A 23,878-nucleotide genomic window follows, 5' to 3' on the forward strand; every position below is an offset into this window, starting at 1 on the left:
AAAGTATCAACTTGCACGTGTCAATTTGAAAATAAAAACTATAACTTGATTATGTAAAGATCGATTACAATGTATAATTATTACGCATTTTGTAAGCAAAAGTAATGTTACATCTTAACATTCCTTTCGCTTAGAATAATTCTAAAATTTATGCAAAATTTAAAATTCTAAAATTATGCAAATTTAATTCTAAATATTTATGCAAAAATATATATATTTTAATGTGTAAAATAAAAACTTGTTACGCTACGTTTTTCGCGATGATTGAAGCTTCTTCTTTCTTAATAAAGATAAAAATATCAAAGTTGGTATTTTCCTATTCTTTTTCGTATAAATGAAATGAAAAAAAACTTTTTTTATTTATTATTTTTATGCGCCTTTATTTTATTATATTTTCATAATTCATTAAAAAAATTGAATTTTATTTCATAAATAGCGATTTTATTTCATAACGTAAATATTTCTTAAATATTAACTGAACGAAACAAAGAAAATAACCTTTTTTCCCGTTATCGATGTTTTTCTAGAGAAATGATTAAAATTAATCATTAATAAGTCGTTAAAATATAATTTTGAATTGATAATTTTAAACAATAGCTCTCATTATATATAGAAAAAAAATGTTAACTGGCATTTGATCTTTTAAAAACATTTATCCAAAATGTCATATTATTCATCTCAGTAACAAATATTTAAAAGAAAAATCGTCAAAGGGTTGCATAACTTTCGCGGTTTCGCCCTTGACATATTTTTATTTCGAATATACCATTGAGTTTTAGTTAGATTTCATAAGAAAGCTATTTATTGTAATACCATGATTCGACTTTCGGAAAATTTTGACATATCTCTGCGTTTCATATTCCCCAGACTCCAAAACCACCGTTAGTTCAAAGGTTTATATATATATATATATATATATATATATATATATATATATCACTTTCTTGTGGACACGATAACTGCCGTAATTTTGCGCCAATCACTTTCAAATTGATAAATGAAATATAACGACCCAAAATTTCGATCGAGTTCGTTAATGGGCAAAATCGGTCCGTAGGATGGAAATGGAGGGGCTTTTTCGAAAAAAACTAAATATCGCTATAACTTTCTAATTAAGTAAAATATCGAACTAGTTTAAAGTTCCTACTATTCTTTGGATAACAGCCTAAAACCTATCTACGTAAAGTTTTTTGATATCACCAACCATTGACCCAGGAAATGGAAAAACTTACAAAAAAAATCATACCTCCTTTAATAGGCACAGTATCGAACCAGTTTAAAGTGGGCGTCCTCTAAACATTACCTAAAACGTTTGTCTGAAACAATTTTTGATATGACCAACCCTTATAGCAAGGGATGACTGAAATATGTTGCTGGGAATTGTAAGATTGGGGCCTGTTGTATGTTAAACATGTGAAACTTTTTTCACATGCAACCATTGTCGTATTGAGTAAATTTGAAGTTTTTCTTAACTTTAAGGTGGAAATCTTTTTTATCTCCTACTTAGCACCGGTGAAATCTACTTCCACCTTACGGCGTGCCGAAAGGGATTTTTAAATGTTAATTTATTTATTATTTTTATTAAAATCTATTAAATAAATTGTGAAATAAAAGTAAAAAAACGATTTTGGAAATCTGTTTTACATAATACACTTAGTAAATAATTTTAGAAATTGATTTCTACTGTGTACCTAAAGGTTCTGGCGATATCTTGCTACTTAGTAGGAATTTGTAAAGATTAAAACCGCGTAGTGCGATTCTTTTATACGGAAACGTTTTAATTAAATTTCGTGTTAAAACAAAATCTGTTTTAATTATATTAGAAGAAAACGAATAGAATGTGAAGTCGATTTACCATCTTACCCGCTTGTCTTGTGCAGGCTGGAAATTTTGTCGTCTAATAAAGTACATGCCCTGTTTTTACGCATAATTTTTGAGTTCTACTTTTAACAATTTCAGTCATATCGCAACTATTTATCAATCGATTTGAATAAATTAATCAGTTGTCATTTTGTTTACAATAAAAACCTTAAAAGTTTACTTTAAAAAAAAAAAATAATCCGTTAAAACTAATGTTAACAGTGCGCTGTTAATGGTTAAAAAAAATGTTAATGGTTAAAATTTTGAAAGGTAACATTGTCAAATTTATTTATTTTGTAATTAATTCCTTTTAATTATTGCTAAAGGAATTAGCTATTAAGTTTTAAAGTCATCGGCAAAGATACAACAACTCTATCGATATAATAATAGTACAGTCACATTTTTGTAGTTTGCAAATGTTTTGCCATTAATAATAAATGTGGAAACGGGTGTGGTGACAAATATTTTCGCATAGTATTATAATGTTGCGTATAATCAAATGCAATATTTAACCATTCATATAATTTTAACTTTATATATACATATCTCTTAAATAACTTTTCAACTTTGTTCGGAGAAAAATTAAATTTAGAAAACGGTCCAACCTCGAAACGACATAACGCTCCTATTTTGTGATATGAGATCACTATATCAAGCAAGAAGGGAGTGGTAACAAAAATGTATTAAATGGAAAGGGGTAGGGTTATGACATATTATTTCAAAGACACTGTAAAAAAGAAAACTGACGTAAAAAACAATGGACTAGTCAATTCATATCGAAATGGCGGCCATTTAATATTTTTCAAAACTAGTTTCGAAAGCGGTTTATAGCACATACATTTCAAGAAGGAGAGTTGAAATTGTTAAGAGGTATCAGGCACTAGCTAAATTTTTTCCTAGTGTTTCACTGTTCAAAAAATTATTTGAGTTAAAAAAAAAAACACCAAAACGACCACTCATTTTAGTTAGGGTTGTTGTAACCCTGGTGTCTTACTTTAATATATTCATTTTTTCATAGTTTTAAACAATTTTACAATCCTACTCCTTCCATTTATAATGTCTGATTTGCTCTCATACGGGGCAGCGCCCTTTGATTTTTGGGTATGTAGGTCTCATACCGAGAAATAAATCGTTTCGAGTTTCCTAAAATTATATTTTTCTACACGGTTGAAAAAATCTGATGTGGGCACACATAACTTCCTTGTACGCCTATTAAATAAGATATATACTTTCTTTTTTTTTTTAATGAAAAGTACATAAAAATTTATTTTATTGACTTGATATTTTTCAATTTTTTTTTATTGTTATTACTGAAGTATTTATTGTAAAAATTGTAAAAAGAGGTTAATAATTATTAATAAATCAATATATTTAAATTTAAAAAAAAAAAGTTAAAAACATAGATTAAAAAGAAAGAAGCTAAAAAAAGATATGAAGTCGGATTCTAACCGATTTGCCTTTCCCTTGTAAGATCCAAATATTTAATTAATTAAAATTTTATTGGGCTATAACTCTGGAACCAATGAAAATAAGTACCATTTATGATAAATCGTTGAAAGGTTCTCAGTGAGGACTAATTACTGCAGTTCAGAAAAAATCCAAAATCCAATTTCTTTTGGACTTTAGGCGTTTTGGACATTTTTGGTCCAGTCGATTGCAATCAAAAGAGGTGGTGCACAATTAAATGTTACAACAGTGCTAAATCTAAAATTTTAACATCCTACGGCTAATCGCTTTTGAGTTACGCGAGGTACATTCGTACGTACAAACATAACGCCGAAACTAGTCAAAATGAAACGCCAAAATCATTACGTAATACCTCAAAAAAAAAGAAAATGTCCAAACAAAAAGAATAAATAACCACCAAATAAAGGATTTTTGGATAAAGCCCAAAAATCCTCTTTAAGTATAAATATTTTGCTATATATTTCCCACCTTTCTCCTGATTTTTAACCCTATCACATAAGAGGCACAGTACCAAATTTTTTTTTCTTTTTACTTAGTTCTAATTTCTTTAGCCTTGATTTACAGTTCACCAGATCCGATCGACTTAAATTAATAATTTACTCCGATAAATACACCTTCAAACACGAAAATAGAATTCCGTAAATGATTCAAGAAGCTAAATGAATTCCGTAAATTTAAATGAATTTAAATTTTTTTTAATTTTAATTTTCAACAACGACAAAGGAGCTTTTGGATTCAGGGATGGTAAAAAGGGATATTTCCGTTGAAATCTGAAAAGAGAAATTTTTCGCGATTACAATATACTTCCTTTACTTCGTACAAGGAAATAAAATAATAAGGGTTAACGGGTTAATAGTTGTCATACACTATATTTAATATTCAGTATATAAATTGTCATAGTTTTCTTTTTAAATATTTTAATTATATAAAACTGATAAAATAACAAAATAATTGATAAATAATTTTGTATCGATTTATATTTCACAATAGGTCCACCCATTTATTTATCTCTACCTCCCTTTACCGGACCGCTATTCCAAGTTTCGACACAGGAATATATTGATTTCTACTTTCGCCTTGTATATGAATACGATGAAAATATATTCGTAGATCGAAATAGATTAATTCTGTCAACGTTGCGTAAATTGAAATTCATTAATTTATTTCTCTAATGAACGATATTATTGTACTTCGCTTCAAACAGGCGAAATATTTAATCACACACTCGACACAGTTTGTAAATGCAAATTAAATGCTTCCTCGTCAGTCAAATGTTATGTGATGAGATGTCAAACGATACACATGTATACAAATCTAATTTATACAGTATAATGTTAATATTGAACCGTACAGAAACATATTACAAGCGACATATGAAACTAATTTCATTACGCAATACTACTTAATATTTACGTACTACGTACATTATTACGATTTTGTTATCGGTTCTTCATATTCAAGTCTTCGTAATACTTCCGAATTTAATAACATTTTTAAAAAATCGGCTGGTCCATTTTTATATTTGATATCGGATTTTTCAAAATAAAAAGCTATTCGATTAAATCCTATGGCGCCAAATTTTTCTGCATCCGGTATATCTCATTCGTGTAATATGTACCTGCAACTTGCTACGCCATGCTAGGATATGGTGTTAATGAAAGCCCGAGAAAGTGATGGCCGATTACAAACACAACTGGTTCGGTCAGGCCTGAAACTATTCTAACACTCGAACACTCTGATACCAAATACTGACATAACTTTTATGATTAAAAAAATCCGTTACAAAATAGCTATACGGCAGAAGAAGCGTAGCTACTCTGCTAGGGTGAGGGGTAGTTTTTCTCATTTCTAATTTTTAACTTTTTGTGTAGAAGTCGTAAAAAAATTAAGCTTTAATACGAAAAAAGTACTTACTAAGTTATTTTAAATTAAACAGGTTTAAGTTATTGGGATATTCAACATTATTAAACGGTTTTAATCTCATATATCTTGAAATTCCGTCGACCAAAATAGTTGAAATTGGCATAATTGGCTATATATTTCCCACCTTTTTCCAGATTTTTAACCCTATTACAAAAGAGGGACCTCACACAGTACAAATTTTTTTTTTAGTAAGTTATACTTTCTTTTAGCCTTGCTGATTTACAGTTCATCAAATCCGATCGACTTATTTAAGGTTGGGTTTCAATTAACCACACATCTCAGGAACGGTCGAACTGAGAATGTACAAGACTACACTTCATTCACACTCATACATATCATCCTCATTCATCCTCTGAAGAATTATCTAAACGGTAGTTACCGGAGGCTAAACAGGAAAAAGAAAGACTTATTTAAGTAAATAATTTACTCCGATAAATAAACCTTTAAACACGAAAATAGAAGGAAGCTAAATGAAATCCGTAATTAAAATATCAATTTTTCTAAACTTTAATTTTCTTCAACGAAAAGCCAATTTTACATAGGAATCCAATTTTTACATAGAATTTTTTTTTATACACAAAGGAACTTTAAAAAAAATGGGATCCTTTGAGATCAGACTTAAGAATTAAAAAAATGTTTGTTTTCTTCAAAAATGTCTGATATTTGTTTTTCTATTTGTGGCTTTTATTAAAAATGTTATATGAAATAGCTGTCGAGCAAAAAGAATCAAACAGGATCCAAATCAAATATCTTTACGGAAATTGTTCATTTTAAGTATAGAATGTAGATTATAATTTTGAAGAAATAAATCTTACACATTAAACGGTAATATACGTGGTCCTTATTTTTTTAACGAGGGTTATAAATTTGAAGATGAAGTTCAGAGGTAAAACGTTTAAAAAATTTTTCATTAATTCTTATGATCGTCAGCACTGTGAAATAACGTTTTCTTTTAAAGGTCGAAAAAATAATTTATAATTTTATTTATTATTTTTTATTTCCAACGAGGCTCCAAGTCTCCTTCAACGAATTCTTTTTACGTACTTGCAATGAATCTTTTTGACACGAAAAAAAAAAAAAAATAGAAAGGAATAAACATAATTTAAAATAATATATAATTTATATCTTGGGATTTTATAAGTGGTAAACGATAACGAGAAATTAAAAGTAAATAAAATTCATGAAAAACAAACCGTAAATTTTAAATTAAAAAATTAAAAAAAAAAAATCCAAAACACTTTCTAAATAATAAGAAAACGTATTTTCTAAAACTTTCCTTTTTTTTGTAAAAGTGTTTTATTTATAAGAAAAATAGGTGAATATCAATGAAATGTTTTAAATTGGTTCGAGCGTAAAATAAAATAAATGAAGCGGTTTCATTTTTGCGGTTTTTTACTCCATCGATCTAATTATGTGAAATCTTCAACAACCATTAACAAAAACAAAGTTTCAATATAATAAAAATCTTTGTTCTATTTTCAGTCAGTTATACACAAAAAAAGAAAATGTGCGTAATACGTGTTTTCTATGTGTGCGCGCGTGCACATACACGAAATATATAATTTACAATATTAAGGACAATATTATTTTCTTTTTTTTTCACAAAAAATTAGAAAATGTACGTAATACGTGTTTTCTACGTGCGCGCGCGCATATATACGGAATATATAATTTTCAAAAATTTTTGGATTTCTGTTTAAAAATTTAAAGTGTTATTAACAGGTCACGCTAGACGGTTTATACAAGGTGTTTACTTTTACGTGTCCCATCAACGGGTTCTCGTAAACTAGGAAAGGTATGGAGAATTTTAAACGGAAACTGCGATTTGCATCCGTGAGATTCTGTCATTTTTCCAATAATTTCTTTTTAAAAATAGAAGCCCGCAATTTTTATAGAATTTTCGGAGAACAATTCTGACATTCTTAATCTTTTAGAATTTACATATCGTCTTCAGTTATTACCTATCGACGATTTATGTTCCTTACAAGTAGAGCCTAAATCAACAGCTAATGTCATTCTTTTGTTGTTGTTTAAATGTACTTATACTCGTATTTACATAATACTTCATTATTTCGATTAAATTTTAAAAATTGTACACTTTTTCATTTTTAACAGGTTTAAAACATTTTATATCAGCGGTCCAAATTTTATATTTAAGCTCGTTATTCTAGTAAAAAATACAACATAGAAACATAGATAGAATACATATGTTCTTTCAATTTATGAAAAATTATAGTTTCAATTAATCAATAAAACAAATTCTACCTGAACACGCAAGATATAACGCAGCGAATTCATATCATTTTAAACCGTTCCTGGATTGAAAATGCCAAACAGATACCGACGTACTTTTTTAATCAAGATTTAGTTTTTTTTTTTATTCAGAAGAAAATAAAATAATGAAAAATACAGTAACACTTTGCAGGGGAGGGGCATATATTTTGAAAAAAAGAAATTCTGTCCTGCGTACTATATACTACTACAACTGGGAAAGTGTACAGTATATATATATTTTTTATTTTTTTTTCTACAACAAAATATGTTTCTTCCGTTTAAACATCTCGTATTAAACAGGGTTTTTGTTTCATTATTTTTGTTCGAAGGAGATATCGTTGACAGCTGTCGGTTCCATTAAGTATTTGTTGCATTTTCCTCTATACAAATTTTCTTCCTTGTATTTAATCAACCGACATTAATTACTAATGACGTACTTATTAATTATCTTTTTCTTGTGAAGAAAAACCACGTTCTGTAATTACACAATATTTTTCATCAGAGGGGTGGGAAATCGTTTTTTTTTTATTTTAACAGTAATGATTATCGACCGACTTTCAAATTCAGTTCATTACTATTTTACAAACGGTTCTACTAAAATTTAAAATAAAATACCTTCAAAATATAGAACACATTAAATAAATATAGACCTATTAAAACCGTAAAGGGGTGGGAGGAGGTGAAGACAGAAATGTCATTATGTCAAAAGGAAGAGGTCAGCTTTCAAATGAGCTCCTCCTAAAAGGTCGTCATCACAAACTACTCGTATATTTGCTAATACATTTAATGAATACGGACGGAGACAAGCACGAGTATTAGCGAGCGAGTGATATATATTATACGGGTAGCATGTTTTAATAAAGAAACGCCATCCATTCTATTTATCTATTACACTTTACGTCGATCTAGAATGAACATGTCATACTACGAACGTGCGCTATTGAAAATAACGTTCCGTGTGACATCAATATGTTTCAAACTTATACTTCAATTAAAACCTATAAAATATAAAAAAAACTTTTTTTATAAAAATTTGATTCGTTTAAATAGAAGCACGGAGAAAAGAACGAGACAAAGATGTTGCTAAAATTCCCTCACGATGAAATCGAGCTTAAATTTAACCTCTCCTAGTTAATAATAACAAGTTTTTCACTAAAAATATACTTATTTTATTTTTTATCTAATAAATAAGTTCTAGACCCATATTTTTAGTTAATAAAACTTTACACAGAATCAATTTTGTGCAAGGTTTCAGTGTCCTACTCTAAATGTTACATATTCCTACACGTTTAACTCGGAAAAAATCTGATGCGGACTCACATGACTTCCTTGTACGCCTATTAAATTACATATACACATTTTTTAAAATGAAACTTTTATTTGATTAATAACTTCTGATATTTTTTCATATTTTTTGTTACTGAATTATTATTCATCGTAATATTTCTTTACAATGAGAGTTAATAATTTATTAATAAATCAAATATATTTAAAGTTAAAAAAAAGGAGATGAAGTCTGATTCGAACCGATGTACCTTCCCAGATATTTTATAGATCGAAATATTTTAAGATCCAAATATTTTATTAATTAAAATTTTATTTGGCTATAAGTCTGGAACCAATGAAATTAAGTACCACTTACGATATAGCTATTGAAAAGCTCTCAACGTGGTGGGCTTATTATGTGCAGTAATAAGCCCTCGAAAAAGTAAAAAATCCAATTTTTGGGGATTTTGGGCTTTTTTGCGCGCTTTTGTTTCAGTAGATTGCAATCAAAGGGGGGGATGCACAACTAGATGTTACAACAGTCCTAAATAAAAAAATTCAACATCCTACGGCTAATCGTTTTTGAGTTATGCAAAAGATACATACGTATAGACGTCACGCCGAAACTAGTCAAAAATGGTTATTTCCGTTGAAATTTGAAAACCGAAATTTTTCGCGATCACAATACTTCCATTACTTCGTACAAGGAAGTAAATAAAAATTAATTAAAAAAAAAAAATTATAACAAATTTTCACTCTCAGGGATTACTTCTTTTTAATATTTTCACCTGCCCCTAACATTGCTTCCTTTTGTAAGATTTTTTGCAATTACAAAATAGAATTAATACTCGTAATAATAAATGAAAAAATGTGTACGTAAGGCGTAATTCCTAAGACAAATTACACGCCGATATACATGAACAAATAAGAAATTTGCAATTAAGATTTCAATCATCCTTTCATAAAGACTGTATTTTGTTCGAAACCAGGTAAAGACTATTAAATTTCAGGTAAAAGCTTTTTCACGTGGTATACAGATTTTAATCAACGACAACCGTAAAAAGATGCAGTACCTGTATACATTTGATTGAATGAATGAATATGCATTCTCGTATTCAAACGTTCATAAAAATTCGGTGATTGGAAAGGAGGGAATTATTCTTCAGATTGTAATATTTCTCAATGTTAAGGAGTAAATCAAATTAAATTAAAATGTGTATCATTAAGAAGAAAAAGAAGAAGAAGAATGCTAATAAATGTCAAAATTTATTACAGGCGTTAATAATAAACTATAGACAAATAGAATTTTTACTATGAAATCAAACGTTGTAAAAATCTAAAACCAACTTTCAAAAATGTTACAATAATTTAAAAAATAATACGTTTTCAATATTCTCTTATTATTTTTTTAAACCGAAAAAATTGAAAACAAACCACTACCGAGCATGAACTGAGAATCTTTTGCACGATTAAATATATACTAATTTTAATTTTTCCGAATAATTTTATTAAATTTTCAAGAGAACAACACATTAAACGATGATGGCGACAACAAAAATTATATACTAATTTTTAAATGCTTTTCAACTAAATTTATTTGGAAAAAAGAGTAGAACAGCTGTCTTCCTCTACTAAACTAAAAAAAAAAAAAAGAATAAATGATCATCGAGATTAACTCATCAGTATAGCAAAAAAAAACATCTGATCTATTTTAAAACTTTATTTTAGTCTATTTAAAAGTAGGCCGGTAAGACTCTAACAGCCCAAGTATTCGTGTTTGATAAACGCATTAACTATACACTCCGAGAACGAATAATTAATCCAAGACTGATCGTTACGAGGGGAAACCTTACAATGAAAACTGAAAACATTATTGAAAGGTGGCAGACAGGGGTCGCGGTTATGCGTTCGTACCAATTATCAATTAATTAACCGAACTATTTCTTTAAAAATATAGTAACAACAAGCAACAGCTTCATAATAAGTTTTCATGATTTTATTTTTTCAAATTTCAGAAAAATTATCCACTCGTAGAAAATAAATCTCATTAATATTTAATTTAATATTAATGAATTTACAGTCTCTTTTTCTTTCTTTTCCTGTTTAGCCTTCGGGAATTACCGTTCAGGTATTACTTCAGACAATGAATGAGGATGATATGTATAAGTTTAAATGAAGTGTAGTCTTGTACAGTCTCAGTTCGACCGTTCCTGAGATGTATGGTTAATTGAAACCCAACCACCAAAGAACACCGGTATCCGCGATCTAGTATTCAAATCCATATAAAAGTACTGCCTTTACTAGGATTTGACTATTTGAACTATCGACTTCCAAATCAGCTGATTTGCGAAGACGCGTTCACCACTAGACCAACCCGGCGGGTTAATAAATGAAAACATGCCGATCGGAGTTAATAAAACAATTACATAAAGAATAATTATTACTAAAGAAATATTTTTAACTGAGTTTTGAAATAAAGGACAGATTTGAGATCAGATGCTGTAAAATTTCAGCAAGGACGGTGGTTTTTTCTTCCAAATATTTTAACAGCTTTTTTTCATTCGATTTTTTTTAGAAAAATTAAAAAAAAAATGATTTAGTTAAAATATTAAAACCGGTCAATTAATGTTATATCTTATATCATGTAATATACACGGAACGCCGTTGTTTTCATTAAGATAGTATTATAATTAAAGTAAGCCCACAAAGGGATAGAGTTTAAAAAAACCACCGACCGTAAAAAATTACAAAGATTCTTTAAAACCATAACAATTGTTTCATCTATTACGCAATGCAATTTACTTGGTAAGACCTAGTTTTCCTTTCGCTTTCTTTTTTCCTTCTTTTTAATAAGCCAGTACAAAGAGATTCTAATCAATTTAATTCGTCGTCGTTAAGTACACATTTTTAATTATCACAGTGTACAATGTTATATCGATATATTGTTCTACTCTAGATTATAAATAATACAACGCCGATATTACGTAAAACCACTTTAATCAAGTAGGCTATAACTTATCTACATAAAAATAAGGAAAATACAGATTAATTTTATTATTATACCTATTTCTAATACGAGCTGAAAATGTGTTATGTATCGGCGGCCTCGAACTGCGCACCAAGTATCTGGGCACAAAAAATAGTTCACCGACAGTTTACTGCATCCTAGATTAGAACATTTATTAACAGAAGAACTGCACACCGTTTACCAAATAAATACTAATTTTAATAATACTGTAATAATACGAAAACAAAAATTAAGAAATGAACGAAAATTTGTTTAATGTTAAATTATAAGAATATAACTTAATTAATTTGGATTCATTAAAATGATACGTAATTTTTCTTATAAAATTTAAGGTGTACCATTAAAATTATTGTTTATTAAAACATACGAAACGTTTCACATACTAACCTGTTCAGTCTCCCAATTTCATAATACTCATTTTGTTTTTTAAGAAATAATTACGACGTCTGGTCATAGAATCTTCTAAATTCTAACAGGATCGTTTACCCTTTACAGTTCGATTAAAGTATACGTTTGAAATTCTAAAAGAATATTTACATAATTATTTAAGTACGGCTTTGTAAAACTGGACCACGTCGACGGTGGAATACTGCATTTTCCGATACGTATATATTTCGATCAAATAATCCCAATATCGATTTTAACCTTTCGTCTTGTGGTTGTTCACTTATTAAATCAAAAGAAATAAAACGATCACGTTCTTCAGAACGTTACAAAAATGGTAAACCGATACGGAGTTTATCAACCGTCTCCCAGCTTCACTTTCAGTAGTTATGTACCTTGCTACTAAAACCCAGCTCCTGAATTTTTCTGTACAGCCTCTGACCAAGACGAAAACGAAAAGCAATTAATTGCACTTAAGGCCAAACTGATAATGGTGAATTCTGAATACTATTTTCAAAATCAATTACTACATATTTAGGAATTAATTCAAAATTTAAATAAATGTAATTAAGAGTATTTATTTTATTGTATTTAATACTTCAAATATATCTTTATAGGTTTTGCCAACTTCACCGTTAACCGCAAAATAAATAATTCGGAATAAATAATAACAGTAATCAAACGTACGTTTAAATTGCGAATTCGGCAAAATAATATATAGTTTTATTGGCACATTTGGCAAAGATGGTTGATTCTTCCTACTTTCGTGTTCTTTTTTTCTGTTTAGCCTCCGGAACCACCGTAAGGTATTATTTCAGAAAGTGAATGAGGATGATATGTATGAATGCAAATAAAGTGTTGTCTTGTACAGTCTCATGTCGACCATTCCTGAGAAGTGTTGTTAATTTAAGCCCAACCACCAACCCGGTGGGTTGGCCTAATGTTATACTCCTACTTTTGTGTTAAACTCGTATATCGTTACGTATGAAGTTAAACGTCCCTCGTAGTTAATTTATCTACAGTCGCGACCTTTTCCTTTAAAACTGAAGGAAAAATTTTTATAGTTACTCTAAAATGTATAAATATTTTTCAGGTATCAACCGGGTTAATGGCCGATGGTAGGTTTGGTGCGCTATTCGTGTTGTTTTTCACATGTGGATCCAGCAAGGGGTAAAAGGGATTAAGCAAGTGCGCAGTTAGTGAACGTCCGTTTGAATATATTAAAACTGAAAAAAAAAAAATATATATATATATATATATATATATATATATACTGTATATATTCTTAAACTGAAATTAATTTATTATGCTACACATGAATTTTCTGTCTCCCGTTCAACGTGGATATAAATACGTTCTCAAATAATTTTCATTAACCTTATTTGTAAATTATTTTTTAAATACTTATATATAAAGCAAATGATATATATATAGCATCGTCATGCGTTTATATTTTAAATTACATGTTTTATAATCAAATATATGTTTTATTCAATAATTAATTGTATATTTTGTAATGCTGCTCCGATGAAGGCTTTATTAAGATCTTCCTTGATCAATCCAGCCAAATAATGCGGTAGTTCATTTTTTATTCACGGTTTAAAATATCTACTCGTTCCTGATGCTATTTATATAATGTATTATATTATTTACCGATAAGAATGAAAGATTTATTTACACTGTAAGACAATACAAATGCAATCTTTTCCTTCGATCGGCCAGAATTATACGATTAGAAGGTAAATAGGGAGAAGTAAATAATAAAAGTACACAACAAGAATATTCTTTAAACACCTGTGTATTAAAGTAAATAAATTGTTTGCGTTAAATGTATATAAATAAATCTGTGTACAAGGAAATCAAATACAACCGATAATTTTTTTTTTATGTCTTCTCAAAGACCGATTAATCCGAATAAAGGCTAACTAATTGTACTTTTAAAACTGTTTATCAAGTAAATATAACAATAAAAATAAAAATTCTCACAAACAGATTTACGACTTTCTTTTTTATTATTATTTTTTTTTCATAATATCTTTTAGTGTATTGTTATTCGTAGATATTTAAATAAAACCAACAAAAAAAATTTCTCACAAATAATGTACCTAAAAAAATAAACTGAAGTCACGATTTTAACCGATGATGATATATATCTGACGGACTAAACAAAGATACAGATAAAACAAAGATGAAAACGTTTGTTGATGTCCGACTAACAACCGAGTTTTAACTCATTCGCGAAAGAATTTCGTTTTCATCTCGGAACTGAACTGAACTATCTCGCTCTCTCTCTCTCTCTCTCTTTATATATATATATATATATATATATATAAAGAGATATATATATATATATATATATATATATATATATATATATACGTTCTTCTTTACAGGTAGATCCGGAAAGGGGCAAAAGGGATTAAGCAAGTGCGGAGTTTGTGAACGTCCGTTTGTATATATTAAAACTGAAAAAAAAAAAAATATATATATATATAAAGTATATATTATATATATGTATATATTCCCAAGATATGCATATAAAAAAATAAACTTAACGTGTTAAAATTAGTACCAGAATAATTTTTATAAAGCGTATTGTACATGAATAAAACCCAAAAATCAAACATAATATAAAGCAAACCATTTACTGGTATTAAATTATTAATTTTACCTGATAAGTTAGTTACAGGATTGAAAAGCGAAACTTTTCCTTTCATCGTACACTGTAGAGCACCACAATGCATTTTTTTATGTAAGCTATTAAAAACATACATAGGAAAAGTTTAAAAATTGATAATTCTTGAAACGTTTATTTATTTACAATTACAACTCTTTGGGGCATTTTTTTATTTACAGATAACTTAAGTATTAAACAGTAACATTTGAACCGTAAATTTTGAAAACATTTTTCATAAAAAAAAGATACATTTTAAAATTTAAAAAAAGTGTACTTCTGGAAAAACCTTTGATAAGATCCTACAAAAAAGCTAGGTTTTTCTAAAAAAAATAAGTCAACTTCAAACGAACGCTCCTTAAAATTGGATATATCATTTATTTACTTTCGTACGAATGGTAAAGGAAACATATCCGTGAAAAAGATTTTCATTATTATTTTTCTAGTATATAAATTATACATATATAAATGCAGAGTAAGTAATAAAATAATTCTAATACAAATAAATAACAGCATACATTATCTGATAACCGGCGATCGTATCTAAGTTGATGCCTTCATAAGCACGTTAACACAAAGACCGATATAAACAAAAAAACACTTAATTGTTGTCAACCGATAATAAAATAGTAATTAATACAAAAAGAAAAGAAAGACGGCGAAGAATACGCGCGATAGATTCACATACGAAATACAATTATCACTACATAATGCCCCGTCCACTGATAACATATGTAAGGCGATATGATACAGGTTAAATGGAACGAAAACTGTATAATAATATGTCAACGGCAAATAGCTTTACGAACGAAATCTATTGCCGTGACGGTAATGCGGTTACAATCATTATCGCACGGGAAGATATTTTACTCGTAGCTTTATAAAACAGTTAAAAGAACGATCTTTAGCGAGCCGAGCGGTCCAACGACAGCGGTGTTCACAACCGTACACTGACGAAGGAACAAACGGCTGTGATACGACGGTAATGGAGGGGGAAATTATGTTATGTTACGTGTGGGGGAGACGTAAACCAAGTTTCAGCAATAACGACTGAATAAAGTACTATTATTATTATTATTATTATTATTATTATTATTATTATTATTATTATCGAGCGCTAAAAGAAGGGAATTTATGATATAGGCTTAAAATATTAGGCCCTAGTTAAACATCTATCATTTTATGTGTATTACACGCTAGAATATATACTTTCCGATAGTTTTACATAAAAAAAATCTCGCTAATAATTATTATAACCGTTTATAATAAAAAATATTTATTTTATAAAATAAATTAAAAATTTATTCCGAAATAAATAAAATTAATTTATTATTTTAACAATAATATATAATAATAATTTTATCGACCGTGCTGACATGGAGGTTCTAATTCAGACTTCATCCATCCTTATCACCTTACTATTAATTAATTTCAATTAAGTTTTTATAATTTCGACAAGATTTTATATAATAATGTTTCCTCCGGTAAAAAAAAAAATCAATAAGGGAAAAAATAAAAATAAACGAAAAAACATAATGTAAATAAATATTAATTATTTAAAAAACTGTTTTAAACAACGCTTTTATTTAAAATGTACTATTGCAAATTTATAAATATAAACATTTTTATTTTCGTAAATATCGTTCTACACGATTTATCCTTACGGAAGCCAACGATAATATGACAGCCAATTTTTGTATCTTTAAAATGCGTTAAGACTTGGTAGATTTCATTAGAAAGCTACCTATTGTAATGAGAACCATGATTCGACTTCCGGAAAATTTTGACATATCTTCGCGTTTCACATCCCCCAGATTCCAAAACCACCGTCAGTTTAGAAGTTAATACATACACACATATATATATATATATATATATATATATATATATATATATATATATAATTCACTTTCTTGTGGACACGATAACTGCCGAAATTTTGCGCCAATCACTTTCAAATTGATAAATGAAATAAAACGACCCAAAATCTCGGTGAGTTCGTTAATGGACAAAATCGGACCTTGGGAATGAAAATGGGGGGCTTTTTCGAAAAAAAAAACAAAATATCGCTATAACTTTCTTATTAAGTAAAATATCGAACTAGTTCCTTCTATTCTTTGTATAAGGGCCTAAAGTAAAGTTTTTTGATATCATCAACCATTGGCCCACGGGGTGGAAAAAATGGGGTTTCAAAGGCAAAAAAATCATACCTCCCTTAATAGGCACAGTATCAAAACGATTTAAAGTGGTCGTTAGTCCTGTCCCTAAACATTACCTAAAACTTTCGCCTGAAACAATTTTTGATATGACCAACAAACCTTATGGGAAGGGATTAACCAAAATGTTGCTGGAGTTGTAAAAGATGGGGCTTATCGGATGCTAAATATGTGAAACTTTTTTCACATTCAACCGTATTGAGTACGGGTTGTCGTATTGAGTAAATTTGAAGTTTTTGTTAACTTTTAAAGTGTAAATCTTTTTTATCCTCTAGTTAGCACCGGTAAAATCAACCTCCGCCTTACGGGCGTGCAGAAAGGAATTTTTTTGAGTTATGCTGTTGCCATATTGTGCATTTTTTCAAATTTTTGAAGAGGCCAATTTTGATAGAAAATCACATTATAGATCTTTTTTGTTCAAAAGTTGAAAAAAAAGAATTTATTAGACGAGTTTTATATATAAAAATTGGCTGTAGAAATGGCGCGCACAATGTCGCCGATATCCTTATAATTTACCGTATATTAACATTTTACGTGTTGCTTTTAAAAATATAAAGCATTATGGAATTTTTCAAATTTTAACGGGAACAAGCGACTAGTTATAACAGATTGACAGATTGGGCGGACGGCATCCCTTCCGGTTTGCCTAAATTTATTTTGAAACGACCTAATTTAACTATAAACTTAAATAAAATATAATCGAATCAAGTTTATATATAAAATTAATATTTTATAATTACAACACGCTTCATAAATTTTTGTCGACCTTAATTCACCGATTTCTATATCGAATAAAGTAAGAAGGTCGAGAATAAGATAAGGAAAAGTACGCGACGGTTTATTTGCGTAACGTCCAGACCGACATTCTTAATAAGGTAACGGCCCGGAAGGGTACCCGACCTAAAAATACGACCAAAATCACCGTTTATTGTCAGAATAAATTGATTGAATAGTTAATAATCTTAAAATGTTACACACACAGATGAAAATCATATTTAAATAAAAAAATAAATAAATAAATAAAAATGGTTAATTTGATTATTAATAGAATTTGACCTTTTACAATCTCTCAGCAGTAAACAAACATTTACGATTCATTAACAGCAGAAACAAAAACTCTATAGTATTTTCTTCTTTTTTTTTGTTGGGTCATATAATTATACGTACGAAATATTTTTAATATAGTCTTCACTGATTGGAATGGATACTAACCAATAAACGGGACAAATAAATTTGTTTATGACAGTTTATACATTGCCTTTCCACCAGACTATTCCCTGCTATGAAAACCTACCTCATTACCGCTGATACTTTTCTTTTTCCTGTTTAGCCTCCGGTAATTACCTTTCAGATAGTACTTCAGAGGATGAATGATGATATGTATGAGTATATGAAGTGTAATCTTGTACAGTCTCAGTTCGACCATTCCTGAGATGTGTGGTTAACTGAAACCCAACCACCAAAGAACCCACCGGGTTGGTCTATTGGTTAACGCGTCTTCCCAAATCAGCTGATTTGGAAGTCGAGAGTTACAGCGTTCAAGTCCTATTAAAGCCAGTTACTTTTACACGGATTTGAATACTAGATCGTGGATACCGGTATTCTTTGGTGGTTGGGTTTCAATTAACCACACATCTCAGGTATGGTCGAACTGAGAATGTACAAGACTACACTTCATTTACACTCATACATATCATCCTCATTCATCCTCTGAAGAATTATCTAAACTGCAGTTACCGGAGGCTAAACAGGAAAAAGAAAAAAAAGAACAAAGAACACCGGTATCCACGGTATAGTTTTCAAATACGTGTAAAAATAACTGACTTTACTAGGACTCGAACACCGAACCCTCGACTTCCAAATCAGCTGATTTGGGGAGACGCGTTCACCACTAGACCAACCCGGTGGGTTATTCCCATTGATAATAATAAAATTCTACCCTTCCTTTCCACAGTACAATTTACTTATTGATAATATTCTTGGTGTATACACACGATTTTATTTTAATATAATACCTATACAATTACATATATAATAATAAATAAATTGCAGTGGAGGAATGGTGGGAGGGAAAAGTGATAGAACCAAAAGGTATTTTCAAGAGCCGATTATTTAGTTATCCGGTTCATTCGACAGCAAGGAAGTGTTGTGTGCATTAGTTCTTGAAGTTTACGATGAGGAAACAGTGTATACATTATTTATGAATGTATGTTTAAATACAATTGTTCTGTATATTTCATTCACAAATATATATATACGTATTCAGACTACAGAAATCTGATAAATAAATTAAATCACAAAAGACAGAAGAGTAGTAACTACGGTAACTAAAGGACACAGATTTTTGACGAGAAAAACTCCACAACCTATATCAATTGTCATGGTGACAGAAGTATAATATTGAATTAAATGGATAAATTTTTTTTCCTTTGATGAATATTTTTAATTCGCAACTTCGCACCCAACAGTACTAGGCTTCAGGCTATGTTTTAAAACCTTACATGGAATAATACAAATGTATCCAGAAAACCTGAAAACAATCGGTCGGTTGCGAACAGACAAACTTTTGGCTTTATGTATAAGATATATACAGTTTGAACAAAACGTTCCACAACTGAGGCTATAAAAACAATAAAAATCAAAAGAAAATTAATTCGTAATTAAGCTTCTACACAGTCTCTCTTCAATGCGGTACAACATTTAAATTGGTTACCGAGGTTGTCAAAAGCTCTAAAGAAGTTTTTTTTTTATTTGCCTGAGGAGGCACATAATAATACTTTCTTCCATGGAATCATCTGACTCACGCCTGGAGAAGCACAAGTCAGATGATTACATCAAGGATGAGACATGAAGGAGGAGTCCTTCATGGACAACTCGAAGGACTACATCTGGCGAGTTTGGAGGTGGTCCAGCACTGTCCACCTGTCATTCGGCCAAAAACTGCCGTACAATATGGTTGCATGAGCTGGCGTATTGTCATAAAGCAGAAACGAATGCTTGATTTTATGAAAATAGGCTGTATGCAATGAATTCGGACATATAAATATTTCAGCATATCTTGGTAGACAGTAGGAATAATTCACACATGTAGAGACAGCATTCAATAATTCATTGCTACAGCTAGTTTACGGCCGTCTCGCTTTCACGTTGTCTTCTAATGACATTCAAAAATGAACAAACCACTCGAACATGTGTGAACAAGACAGATTATTGCCATGCGCTTGTTATAACATTTCACATGTTTCTGAAGCACAATTTTTGAGCAAAAAAATCTTATGTTCACGCGTTACATTTCTAAAAAATCCAACAATAGGCACAAAAACCGATCGATATACATGAATCACATGACCATGAATCATGAATCACATGACCATGAATCATGAATCACATGACCATGAATCATGATATACATGACAACATGAATCACTAACCCAAACAAAATGAACTTCGGTTACATTGTTCACAAGGTTTCTCTCTCAACAAATTACAACCTCATCCATGAGATTGTGCCATTAGTTCTGTTTTTATAGGTTTAATACTGGAATATTTTGTTCAGACTACATACCCGTAAAACAAACCATCTGCTAAGCTTGTCAACATTATTAAATATTTATGTATATCTACATCTAAAGTACAATGTCATCTCTTGCGGCTCCCTCAAAAACTCAGAAAAAAATTCTTTGAGATACAAAAATCAGGTGCAGGTCATTTTTTACTGCTCATAAGTATGAACTGTAGAGACTGATATTTAGAAAATTAAAAATGTTAATTTATCCTTGTAATTATATTTATGAATGTGCCATCTACGCTGAAAAAATATAGTAACTTATTGTTAATAAAACTAACAATATCCATCTCTATCAAACCAGACAACAGAACTGTTTTTGTATTATTCAACACAATGCTATGGCTTACAAGAAATGACGATATTATGATTCCGTAATATTTAAAAAATCTTCCTATGATTAATTTAAAAAAACAAAAGATTACAGAAAAGTTATTACTTTGTCGATGAATTTTTGAATAATATGAATTAAAACCCATGAATTTTCTTCAACTCTGTTTAATAGGTACATAAATATGTACTCAATAATTTTCTAATTATTATAATTAATTTCTTCCGAATAGGGAATTATTTTTTATAGTTAGTATCTATGTACTTACTTTCACATTATTTCATGTGTTTAAATGTTAAATAATTAATATGGATTTTAATCACATTTTTTTAAAAATTATTTTATAATTGTTTACTTTTGAGATGCTATGATCAAGTTTTTATCACAGTTTCCGTAGATCAATCCAGAAAAATGATGAGACAGTTCTTTTTTATCTATGGTATAGTACATTACTCCTTCCTGACATGATCTACATAATCTATTACAACAAACCAATCCTAATAGAAAATTTATTTATGTATTTACTTTATTTATATGTATAGATAAATTATAAATGAAAATGCTGTCTAAATAAATAATAAATATTCAGCAATACAGTGCGTATCAGTATATTCAAATACATTCATAACAAATGCACGTACAAATGGATAAAAATATGAAAACAAATATGGCGTTGAATACAAAAAAAATTATAATTTTTAAAATGGTAATGTAACTCATGAAGGCCCTTCTTGTTTACTCCTTACAACAGTTTTCACAATCCCCTCCATAACTTATCTCACAAGCTTGTGTTTCTACCTTGGACTTTTGGATTTAAATTATATTGCTAAACCTTATTATAAAATTATTATAATTTTGATAACAAAGGTGTAAAAAAGACCTTACACAAAAAGTAAGTAATCAAATTTTTAAGACAAAATTCAGAAAAAAGAAGGCTGTGGTGAATTCTAACTAAAATAATTATGTCAGCAGAGTTTGTTTATATAACAAAGAGAATTAATTGGTAATGAAAAGGAACATACAAGGTAAAAACTACAGGGTAGATGAAGGTTAAAAATCCTGAATCAGTTCTCAAATGACAACGTTACTAATTATTAGATCGATTCTTCGATTAACAGAATGATGGTAATATTGCTCATATGACCAAAACTGTCTATATTTTTATGTGATTTGAGTGTGCAGTGTGCCAATGCGGAATAGCACCTTCCACTTAAATGAAAAAAGGAAAGGTAAACACTAAACTAGTATATACCTTCCTTTACCTAACATATGTTGTTATTGAGTATTGTTTTAGTGTGTTTTAAGAATAACCTGTGTATGATGTCAGTAACAGATGTGCATAATTACAAGATTATGAAAGACTACAAAACCGTACGGAGAGGTGGAAAACTGCAACTCCTAATTATCTGATGGTTTCGCAACCCTAGTTACTACCTCCAAATATATAAATATAATTGCAAATTACAATTTTAAACTGCGGGAAAAAATTAAAAGAACCTAAAAACACAGAATTATACACTGCTGCTTAATAATAATTAACACAACTACACTAAAATCCAATTATATAAAACAAAATGTAACAAATGTGTTACAGCAATCACAAAATACTATAGAATATCTAGAAAAATTTATTAAAATTTAAATACGAGTGATATTGTGATGTTTTAATTACATATCACTTGAAAAAAATTATAAATGCATTCATAAAATGAAATAGTTCGAGGAATTAAATATAACAGGGGAAAATAATTTTGATAGTAATTATAAAAAGAAAAATGTACATTGTCGTATATGTACTTGCAAATAATATCTGTTTTAGATTATTGGCTAATAATGAGTTCGATAATAGTAAGTTCTGCTTCTGATTCACCGGTTCAAAATTTTTTCATTTAATGTATAATTTAAATCCTTACACGATACTAAAATTTTATACAGTCTCCCTTAATAAATAAACGTACAATACATTTTTACATACCCAAACATTTGAAAATTTTCATTTAATAAAAATTATAAGTTGTTTTTGAACAACAACCCAACATATGATGGTGTAAAAAAAATCTGAAAAAATAAGCAGCTTAATGAAACTACCAACTTATATGACATCGTATGTGTGATGTAAACAGTACATGTTTATGAATATATTTTACGATTATGCTAATTATAATTTTATTAATTTCAAACAATACTTTTTGCAGCTAATATTTCATTTGTATATATTAAAAATGACATCACTGATTTTAAAAATGTATATACAAATTGTTAAAACAAAACCTAACGATACAATATTAGTAGCAAATCCTACCGGGCTGTGCTTCTAGTAACTTTTAACTCTTAAGGTCCAACAAATGAGTATTTTGAACTCTGAAAAATAGAGGGAGAGCAGCAGCGATTCTTTATTTTCAAAAAACAAGCAAACAACCGCACATGCAAAATAAATCCCTCTCAAAAAGCCTGGCTGGAATAACTGAACAAAGATAATTTTGATTTATCAAGTAAAATACAGTAAATAACCACTTACATTTCAGAATTTACTACCGAATAAGATAGATTCCTATATTACAAAACTAAAATATTCCAATAATCAACATTTATTAGTTTAAGTATCTGTATTTATATGCTATCTTTCAACTTATTCTTAGGAAGTGCTGGCAAAATTAGAATAATTTTCTTAACACTGCAAATTGTCAATCTTGAGTTATCTATATTATCAATCTATAATTGTTTTTGAGTTATGCGAGATACATATGTACATACGTATGTATGAGGGGGGAATTACTGACAACAGGCACCATTACTGATAGATTAAATATGTATGGTATTTGTTCCACTTCTGATCTGACCTTGGTTACCAGCATTCTCAGTTGGGTAGTACAGATACTGATCTGTGTTC

At 29.2% G+C, this 23,878-nt stretch overlaps 1 protein-coding gene across 1 annotated transcript in view; it reads right to left on the reverse strand.

Annotated features, from left to right (window-relative positions):
* The window catches only part of LOC142327040 (uncharacterized), a 520,738-nt gene that overhangs the window by 178,068 nt on the left and 318,792 nt on the right, over positions 1 to 23,878 (reverse strand). The gene's annotated exons all lie outside the window — the stretch shown is intronic.

Source organism: Lycorma delicatula, chromosome 6, assembly GCF_047948215.1.
Source record: "Lycorma delicatula isolate Av1 chromosome 6, ASM4794821v1, whole genome shotgun sequence".
NCBI classification, from domain to species: Eukaryota; Metazoa; Arthropoda; class Insecta; order Hemiptera; family Fulgoridae; genus Lycorma; species Lycorma delicatula.